The sequence below is a fragment of the Apaloderma vittatum genome, unplaced genomic scaffold (assembly GCF_000703405.1).
Source record: "Apaloderma vittatum isolate BGI_N311 unplaced genomic scaffold, ASM70340v1 scaffold35001, whole genome shotgun sequence".
NCBI classification, from domain to species: Eukaryota; Metazoa; Chordata; class Aves; order Trogoniformes; family Trogonidae; genus Apaloderma; species Apaloderma vittatum.
This window is the reverse complement of record NW_009697987.1, coordinates 17,204-27,945: the sequence shown is the minus strand read 5'-3', so window position 1 is coordinate 27,945 and position 10,742 is coordinate 17,204.

The window sequence follows — 10,742 nt, the reverse complement described above, 5'->3', positions numbered from 1 at the left end:
TTTCTCCAGTTGAGCACCCCCTCTAGATGTATCTAATTTGTTTCACTGCTTTCATCTCTGCCCTCCATCGCATTTTCATTTAAAGGTTATGATCTGTTTGTGCCCTTCATGCCGCGCCCTGACAAGACACCCCTATGAGAGGTTGCAGGGGCCACGTCGCCCTTCCTAACCCCCTTCCCAAACAAAAACCAAAGCTTTTTTCCCTCCACTGCCTCTTTAAGAAATGCAGAAAGATGAAGGGGAGGAGCAGGGAATTGGGAAGACAATAATTAAAACTAAAAAGTAAGCCCCCTTGCCAGTTAGGTTGTTGGTTGTTTCCAATAAAAAGTTAGAGACCTTTGCACCATGACCAACACCAGCATGACCAGTGCATGCCAGCTGGAAGAAAGAGCATTACAGAGCTTTGCTACTTCTGCAGATCCATTTTAGAACAGCTGCCATGCAGGAATACCCTTTTGCAAAGGTTTTGAGATGCTGAATTGTTTAGCTCCTTGCAGGGCTGGGAAATACATTCTCTCTCCCACCTGTGACAGAGAGGCTGGTCAAAAAGGACAAGGAAAGTTGGCTTGGCTGAAGAGAAAGTCTCAGTAAACTTTCTCCCATTCCTCTCTAAACAATTACACATTGTTCTGGGAGCCTGTATTTTGGTTAAGTTCTTTCAGGAGACCAGAGGCTTGAGCTGGGTAGAGTTGGCTTTGAAATAGCTCTTCATGGCATCCATATACTTGTGCTGCTGTGGTTTTGGCTGGCTGCGGGCCTTTTGCAGCCTGCTCCAGTATTCTGAAACAGAACAGTATCCCTGGAGCTGAACCCACGGGTTTCTCTGCATGCACAGCCTGCTCCTAAGCCAAGACATACATTACTTGTGTTCAGCCTCTCCCTCCATTCACTTCAACTGTCTCCTTCAATTCTTGTTCATTAGAAAGGAAATCTCTGATGAGCACTCCCTAGACACAAGTTTCACCACACATCTGTTTCACCACACCCTACAAACTGAAAGCGCCCAAAGAACCTCTTTGGAAGCAACACAGCTGAATGGTCCCCAACCGAAATGGAGTGGGAACTGCTGGGTTCCACCTGTGGCAAAGCCTGGAACAACTATCCTTTTGGAAAAAGGAGAGGGAACAACCGAAGATGTTGCCCAGCCTGAGCACTGAGCAGCCTTTTCTTGGACAATACGATGAGGCTGGAAAAGTACTGCAAGAGTGTTTTCTGTTATTAATAGGCACTTTGCTAATACTGCCTGAGATAGCCAGCTCCCTCTCAGTCATTTCCTGCTGCAGCCCCAGAATCCCGTCAGTCAGAGCTATATGCTCCATTACAAGCTATTTCCTCTCTACATTTGCAATGCCTCCAAAAGCTTTTGCAGAGAGTCCTGATGATCCCCCGCACTGCCCCCCTCCACAGACACAACTCCCTCATAACTCGACTTTGCAGGAGCACAAACGGGGAGCGGGTAGGAGGCACACAAAGATTTACTCTTCACAGATAGCACCCTTGCCCTTTCCTCCCCCCCAGGCCCCCTTTCTATCTGGTCCAGGCGAACAAACCCCGAGTGGGAAAGAGCGTTTGGATGAGGCCTGTGTCTGGGCCGGTCGCCTTTCATCCAGAAGATGCCTCTTCCCATTGGAAAATACAAGCATTGTGTGAAAACATTTTAATATATTCATGCACATTCCTATAGCTCGCAGGAGCGAGTGGGTCCCAGCACCCTCCGCTCCCTTCCAAATGATTTTCATAGGCAGTGATGCACTGGGAATGCCACCTGTTTTCTCGAATGCCCGCGAGTATGTAAATTGTGGGAATATGCGGGCCAAGCACTGCGGTTTTATTGTGCTGCAGAAAAGATTTTACTAATTACTTGCCTAAACTCCAAAGCACTACGCCTGCTCTTTTTACAAAGCGGGAGAGCGCAAAAGATGGGGTTGATGGGAAGAGGAGGAGGGGGAGAAAATAAAAGCAGGGTGTGGGGGAAAGTAAATTTGAGAGAAGGAGAGTGAGTGCAAGGGATGCATTTCAAAGTTTCTCCAGCAATTTGATGGGGGGGAGCTGGGCCCAATGTGAAATCATAGAGGTCAAAGGTGGGTCTCCCTCCCTTGTGAGAAAGTGGTGAATCAGGACGGTTTATCAAACGATCATTTTCTTTTGAAACTGGGAGGCAGCGGCTGGGACAATTCTGCAGATGTGCTTGATGAGGTCGGGACAAAAATGGGCCGCCTCCTCCCCCCCTAAGGTCTCCCATCAGGGGTTGCTTCTCCCTCCACTGCTTCCAGGACCCTCCCCTCCCTTCTTCAGTGGTCAGCTGAGACCCCCACCCACTGCTCGCCTTTGTGTTCCTGGCCTTTGGACACACTGACAGGGCCCTTTATGAGACCCCAATCAAGACCCCCATGTCACAGGTACCTAGTAGAGATACCAGACCCTTTTCAAATGAGGAACAACAAGGAAAATATGCTGGCCCATTGTCCCAGCACGGCACCAAGGGAGATGAAAGGGACAGGCTGCTCCTTCTCCGTAGACCGCCTGCCAATCAACCCCAGTTATTAAGGTCACGATGTGGAAATTCTTTTGACCTACACCTAATCAAAGATGCACCAGGACCTTTTGAGACAACGTGGGGGAAGGTGGGAGGGCTGGCATTCCCCCCAGCCGCCCCACCCATAAATACAGTGGAACTTCTAAAGAGAATTTAGTAGGAGTTACCCCAGTTACTACCAGGGCACATTTGCCCTGAGTGCTGCTGGGGCAGCTGAGCCAGGCTCCAGGCTGGCATCCAGCCTCAGGAGAACTTAAATTAAAAACTTCCCTCATTAAAAAGTTGCAGACTAAGAAACGCTGGAGGTGGCTCAGAAGTCATAACCAAGGACCCTGTGTGACAACTACTGAGCATCCTCTTTCCCATTCTCAATAGCTTTGGTTTGCACAGGGTGTGGCCTTCACGAAATGCGCTCAGCCTCGTCTGACACTGGGGCCTAAAGAAGAAAAAGTCAGTGAGAATGAACCTCAAAAAGCTGAAGCACCTGAATGAGCAGATGGGTGCCAGCAGTGAATAGTTCACATTCTGAATCCCCTTTGCGCTAGACAGGATGAAGTTACGAAGACAACATTGATGGTGGTAGTTCTTAGGACTATGCAGAAATCTCTCTCAGAGAGGAGTTAGGACCCACCTGCAGTGACAGAGCATGGGTGGCACAAAACAGTTGGAGCATGGGTCAGATGGGATCAGAGAAGCACATCCCGCCACACATCTCCAGAGCACTTAGAATATGGACAAGATCACCTGCCCCCGAAAACCTCTTCCCTATCACTTAGTGTCTGAGAGTTATCACAGTACACTCAGTAACAGTTAGACACAATAATTCAACCTGACAACAGTGGCACAAGAAATGACAGACCATAGTCTGTGGTAGTTCAGACAAAAGAGTAAAAATATCTGAACCTCAGAACACAAGCATTTTTCAGAATATATAGGAGGCTTCTGCAAATGCGTGATTTTCAATTTTGTCCTCCAGAAGAGCCATCACGGCTCTTCTCGTCATATAAAATCAGCCTTGAAGAAACAGAAACTTCCGGGAACCCTGAAGAAATTGAAACTTCTGTCACCCCTCTTTATGCGTTATAGCTACCGCCCCAGAGGGAATACCCTTTCTGATGACAGTGCTAGCTTGCTGCTCTCATCCTGTTGCCATCTTTTAAAGGTCTTAGTGAAAGGCAAGGAAATTTGGGGTGGTAGTAGAGTAAAGACATGAACAATGTGACAGTCACAGCAACTAAGCTACCGGTTTCATTAAGCTAAACACTTTGCTCATGTGTTGGCTCATCTTCCTCCACCTTTTATCCACTTTTAGCTCATGAAAGACATCAGTTCAGTGTTACTCCGAGTCCCCCAGCCCCTGTCAGAGAGCCTGCAGAAGTGGCAACCAACTGGGTAGGAGATGACAAGTGGAAGGTTCCAAATGAGCTTTGGGAGAAAGAGTCATGTGTTTACATATATCCTACTATATTGCTTCTCCACTGCAAGTCGTCGTCATTCCTAAACCCGTCCCCTTGATCCTTGGCTCTTATATAATTGATGAAGCAGGTGGAAGACAGTTTTTTCCTCTTGATGTTAAAACAACTAGCTCCTATACCAGAATTTACTTAGCTACAGCAAGGCACAGCCTGATTTAGGCTGTTGTAAGTCAAGATCCAAATGCACACTTCAGGTATTTCCCCTACCATAAGGTGCACTGCTCAGAGCAGACATGACTTCAGTACTGCAGCACAGAAGACAGAGGTGAGTTTCTTACCTCAGGGCAATATCCTCCACTATCACCTTCTTTTCAAATGCCAATGGCAGGCTGAGGACTAGCCTCTGGCTGTCTTCAGAGTGAATCAACACTCCATTAGAGGGGCTAGGCTGCTATCTTAGGACACTACAGCTCCACTTCCCACCTCAGGGCATGAGCTCGCTTCCTCTGAGTGACACCTTTGGCCTCATCTGGGAGGAGTAACAGTGGAAGCTGAGCTTGGTTAGAGGCATCTGCACCTGGGGCTCACGTCCTGCAAAAAAGGTCCATCCCTCTCTGTCCCTCCCCGCCCCCAAATGCAGCCCTTTGAAAGGCAGAGGAGGAAACAGACACTGCTCTAATTGTAGGAGTGAAACCCGGCATCCTCCAGCCCATCTACCTTTGCACTGTTTCTGATTCTCTTTGAACCTCTGGTACAGCTTGTCAGGTCGCTGCCCTCCTGAGAGATCAGAAAAAAAATATGGCAGTGATTACTATTGTACACTGATTTGCAAGCTAGAAAAAGAGAGAGAAAAAAAAAAGAGAGAGAACAGCCTCCATGTGTCAGGCTATGAAAGGGCTGCGACTGAAGCCGCCTGAAAAACAAACCCTTAATTTAAATGTTAATGAAAGTGCTGCAGAGACATCAGAGGCTTTCCTTTCTCTGCAAGGAGCAGAATCATCAGGTCTAGAATTTATGGCCCCCTTCACCTCTCCTCTCCCCTTCTCTGCTCCATCAGCCAGAGAAGTTAGGAACGGAAAAAAAAAACCCCCTAATTTTAACATTAACTCCACACTTCCACCCTGGGATGCAATTGCTAAATTATCTGTTGGCAGGACACTGATCAAAGGTGGAAAAACAAAGGCACACTGCACAGCCGAGCAAAGGTAAACAGCAGCCAAGGTCTGGTGAAGTTACCTTCTCCCCCTGCGAATTTAAGAAGCAAAGAGAAAATGATCGCAAACTGGAAATAGAAACCTCAAACCATAAGGCTGCCATCCCCCTCAACTACGTTTCTTCTGTCACATCGATTAAACAGACATGGATTCTCCTGTGCAAACCAAGCAGCACAAGAAAGATGCTTCCCCCAAGCTTTCTGAGACAAACTTTCCCCTCAAGCAAGGCAAAAGATGAAAAAAAAAAAAAAACAACTGCAGAGGGAGAAAAAAAAGATTTCAATATGCAACACAGCTCCACAGGATTAGAAACAGATGTCTGGGTTCTAACTCAGCTACTGCCTCCCAAAACATGCTCACCTGCCCGTGATCACTAGTGAGACATTTCACACAGTCACAGAAAATATATACATTAGAGTATTGGCCAAAAGTGACACAAAGGGAACAAGTCATCAGTAGCATGAGCTTTAGAGGACAACAGAAAAAAAATGATGAAAGGTTAAATTGCAGTTTCTCAACCTACGGAAGTGTTTGCATATGTGATTGTTTCTAGAAGGCAGGGAAAAGGGACATGTATGTTCATGTGTTCAGCCATGTGGAGAAGACCAAATAGAGCCATTATCACACAATTAAAGAAGTTAAAACAAAGTCTTCCTCCTCCCAACATCAAGGGAACAGTCAGGGCACATGGATAAGACACAGGTGTCATTTTAGCTCCAGAGGGGAGAAACTGATACTCGTTTCCTGCTCTTCAGCTTTGGGGTGAAAGAGCACCAACTCGGTTATGACTATTGTGTAGATCTAGAAACTCACATCCAGATGACTCTCCGAGGTCAGTAAGAGATGGTAGTTAACGCCACCACTAGCTCGGCAAGTCCACCCTGGGATCTCACAGTTGAGCGGGTTCTTCCTGCCCCTGCTTAAGAAACAGCTGCAGGTCAGAGTCCCCTCTCAATTATTCAAACCGACCAAGCTCCACAGAGATCCCCACGGACAGCAGAGCTACTGCTGCCTGCTATTTTGCTGGCAATGCACAAACCAGAATAAAACTCTGTTACTCATATCAAGTCCTAGCGGACTCAGAGAGGCTAACTAGGAGATGAGAAAAGCTACATGAAAACAGAGCACTGCTACAGCCAACAGTTCATCTTGATATGCAGTAGAGGATGTCTACAGATAAAAGTGGAGCAATAAATGGGGTGAGGAGGGAACATTATCAAATGTTTTAACGGTTGCACGTTCGGGCTTCAACTGTACAGTTTAAACCACTGTAAAGTTGCTCTGACTCCAATGGGTTGTTGTCTTCTAATGCAATCTGCAAGATCATACTACTTCACTTTCACAAAATATTTCCAGATAACCGTTAAAAAGAAGCCCTCAAAATTAATCATTTTGATTGTTCCCAATGGAAGAAAGGCCCATTGAGTCAAGGTGCCTGTCAGTGACCTTTCTCTTCCTTCCTTTCCCCAGCAAGTTTTGGGTATGTTTTACAATTTGCCTGAGGTTGTCCACAGGGGCAGCGGTCTCCCCAGATATTACTTCCCCATAATATTACACGGGAGAGACAATTAGGTTAACAGATTCAAATTAGAATGTTAAAATAGAAGAGTCAGGTCTCAACTACAACACTGCATAAATAGAAGAGATAGAGCAAGCCTAGCTTTTTTAATTCAGCTGCTCACAGAACTACTCATTTTCCTTTAAACTAAACATTCAACGCAGACAGTCTTTGGTACAAGCTTTCCTTCTCTCTAGAGTACACCTGCACTTCACCAAGGCAACAGTAGCAAGGAAAGATCACATAACGCAGTAGACCAATGACATAGTTGGAAAAGGAGACCATAGTTTGGGTTTACATACCTAAAGCACGTCTCTGCTGCAATAAAGCACATGACGGTTGCCTGACATTGTCTCAACTGTATCAAAGGCTTCCTAGCTCTCCATCTACAGTTGCACACTGAAAATCATTTTTGTGCCTCCATCATCACTTTTCTTGGTTTAAAATCTGACACACTTTGAGTACAATACAGCAAGAACAGCTCTCATGACAAATATTTTAAAATCTAAATAGCAAATGGTGGTGGCCAGACCCAGCAGGAGAAGCCAGCTTAGATTTGAATACTTTTTTTAATCCACTACCAAAGAATTTCTGAATCCAAGATTAATAATCGATTTAACATCGAGGTCCACTTTCTTCTTTCCCATCCAGTTTACGCACTTCTCTATCACTAGGAGGAAAAAAAATGCAAATTTTCCCCTAAATAAAGGAACATTTCAGTAGTACAACATCTATCACAAGCCTTATGTTTCTGCAGCCATAAATACCAGGCAATTGGACCTCATTTTCTCCATAAACCTATCCCTCAAATCAAACAGCATACAGTGGTCACTTCTCTTCCCTGGCTACTGCCACCTCAGGGAATCACAAAGCATGACGGTGGTGCCACTACTCCACTAGAAACCTCTGGGTTTGCCTCGCTTCGCGCATTTGAATTGGTTCACTGCACCCAGGCTTGTCCTGGTCCCTGAGCACACATAAGTCACTGCAGTAAGCACCAGTAAATGAAAGTTTAACATCTGCATGATGCAGAGTTCAGAAGGCAAATGAACTTGGGGAGGGGGAAGGGGATTAAAAGCAGCCAAGAAATACGGTTTAGGGTATACAGCCTCCCTGTAAGTACAGCATTTTACTAATCCACGGAGAAAGAAAGCTTTGGAGATCAATTAAAAGAGTTGCTGGAGCAAGGTGAGGATACTCAGTACTTTAAGGACACTCTCAGACTCTTCCCTAGTCCCTGATGTGACAGGCAACATGGAACCTGCTGTCCCAAGTGCAGCAACCACTAAAGCTATGCAGAATACCTGCTGAAAACCCGGAAGGAACACAATTCCCACCCCATCCCCACTACCCTGCAGGATCCCCAAAGCAATGAAGCTCCACTAACACACATGCATGAAAGCTACTTCCTTGGCTGGAAAGGTCATACCAAGGACTACATGCAGTTGTCCCCCTGCACCATCAGAAGCGAAGATCCAGTCCTCTTGGTACCCTTTTAGCCTACTTATCTCCCCTACAGACATCATTCTGCCTGCAGATCCTCCAACCATCCAGCCTAGCATCACTACACAAAGAGCAAGGAAGCCTCCTCCCTAGCTCAGCAAGTCTGCAGGAGGATCTCTGTAGTGACAGGGAAATCGTGGACAAATCAAAACAAAAGAGAAAAGAAAGATGGCCTGAAGCCAGAGGAGCTGCACTTCAAGACCACAAGTCTCTGAAGTTTAGTTTGGGTGCAAAGGCACCGCCCCTTAGAGCAGCAGCCCAGCAAAACAGGACTAGAGCAGAAAACCCATCTGCGTGTCCGAACCACATGGGATACTAAAGAAGCTTCACACAGAGGGAGGTATGACTGAAAAGCAGTCTTGCCCATTAACAGCTGAGGTTCAGTAAGAATACAACCCTGACTACTCTAGAGAGTCTTAGTGCTGGCAAACCTCCAGGTCAGTAAACTGCAGCCTCTCCAAAGCATTCCCGAATGGCTAGAGCTAGAGGAGCCCTCCCTGCTCCTACCCCACCACACACAACTGCTTTGAGCTGTCCCTGTGTGTACACAGCAGAGAGAGCCTGTGGGTTCTCAGCAACAATAGGCCAAAATATTTAGGTGGTTTTGGAGCCTGATTCTACAGCAGTGCTACACCAGCAGAGCTATCCATTCTTATGAATGAGCACAGGTGAGAAGGGAGAATCAGGAGGGTACATCAGGTGTTTAGAAGGAAGTGGAGGTTATAGGCCATGTTCAGTCTCACTGACGAACAAATGCATCCCAGCTCTGGTGAGAAGGATGGGGACTGCAAGGGAGGAAAGGCTTCACATACAGGTGCATAGGAAATGCACAGGGGTGAAATATGGGCTCCTGCAAATCAAACAGAAAGCACAGAGCTCCCCAAAGCAGACCTTGCTAGAAACCAGATATTATCTTTTTGATACTTACCCTCATTAGACAGCAAGCAATAAAACCTATTAGTGAAAAATTCATCTCCCCTGCCCCTTGCCCTGGCCCTCCCCCACCACATGCCCTCCTGCTCTGATCCTCTCTCTCTTCTAGGATGGCTGCGATTTGTTCTGAGAAGCGACAGGTTTATAGGTTAGCCGACACCTTCTCTCTGTGGAATTTTAATTAACTTCTCCCATCGTCAATATGTTAAGGAGCAGGGTTCCCATTATACGGGGTCAGCAGTGTGTTTCAGGCCCTGCTATATCAGCCGTCAAATTGAAGAATTAATGACGTGGCTAATTGGCTCTAATTCTCCACCCCCCCTCTCCCCAAAATATGGAAGGGTAAGGGAGGGGGGCAGTAAGATGGGCTGGCAGGGGAGGCTAGTACAGTTTAGTCTCATAAAAAATAAAAAAATAAGGAGTGTACAATTTAAGTCCACTTGTTCACGGTGTAGCCGTTCCACCACCTCCCATTTATCATCTTCACAGTGAGGAAAGGTGGGGTGGGGAGACTGTGGGTAAATATTGTGACAGAGAGCGTGCGCAAGCGTGCACACCAGGGAGAGGAACACTGTCCTGACAAGAGGCCACCTCAGTAGGTCATCACTTAGGAGCAGGAAGCAGCACGCCACTGCCTGTGGGCTCTAACCAGCCATGGTGCTAAAGCCAGAGCCTGTCTGCTAGAAAAGGGGCATTTGCAGCACAGAAGACAGCAAAGGGCTTCTACAACATCTCACAGAGCACTAATGCATATGGCACTTCTTCAGAAACACTATCTGTTTCAAACACTTGGAGCAATGGGGCGAGGGAGTGACGCAATCATATCAGGCCTCGAGGGTCATTTCCCTGATAATGCCATTAGCTCAGTACCACGGCAGTTTCTGCTGCCTCTAAAACAAGCTCAGAAATCTAATGAGGACAGCAGTTGTGGGAAGTATTCCAGTTTTGCACAAGCCTAAAATTCACAGACATCACACGGGCAGCAACAACAGCTCTTCTTTCCCCCTCCCTTAAGGAAGAATCTCTCTCACATGCAGAAGACCACCTCAACAGTGAGCCAAAGAGATAGATTGTTGCTGGTCAGTGTAGGATTTTAACAGCAAGAATTTAAGTTTCTTGAGGAAGTGAAAATCTGAGAACAGAAGCACTTCGAGAAACACTCTGGAAGATGTTGTAGGTACTGCCCTTGCCTCCCACGCTGTAGTTGTACTTGCAGCGCTACACCCACGCTAGAAGCACAGGGCTACAGGCAATAGAAAATGTCACTTCTGAACGTCACTTCCTTCTTTCCCAGTTCAGCATGCTCAAAGAAAAATGAGCTCTAACCACTGCATGTAGATCCCAAGCAGGGACCTTCTTCCTTGACATCTCTTCTGCCAGAGAATGGAACACAAGTTGGAACCTTTTCAGTAGTACAGAAAAATCTCAGGAGGATTCGGCTCATTGCTCCTAATTAGCAAGTCAGAGAGTTTGCTGTGCAAGTAAGAATGAACAGATCCCATCTGAAACAGTAACAGGAACACAGGTCCATTTTCACAGCCTATTCATGATTGAATCACCCCACTGTTATGAGGAACAACAAC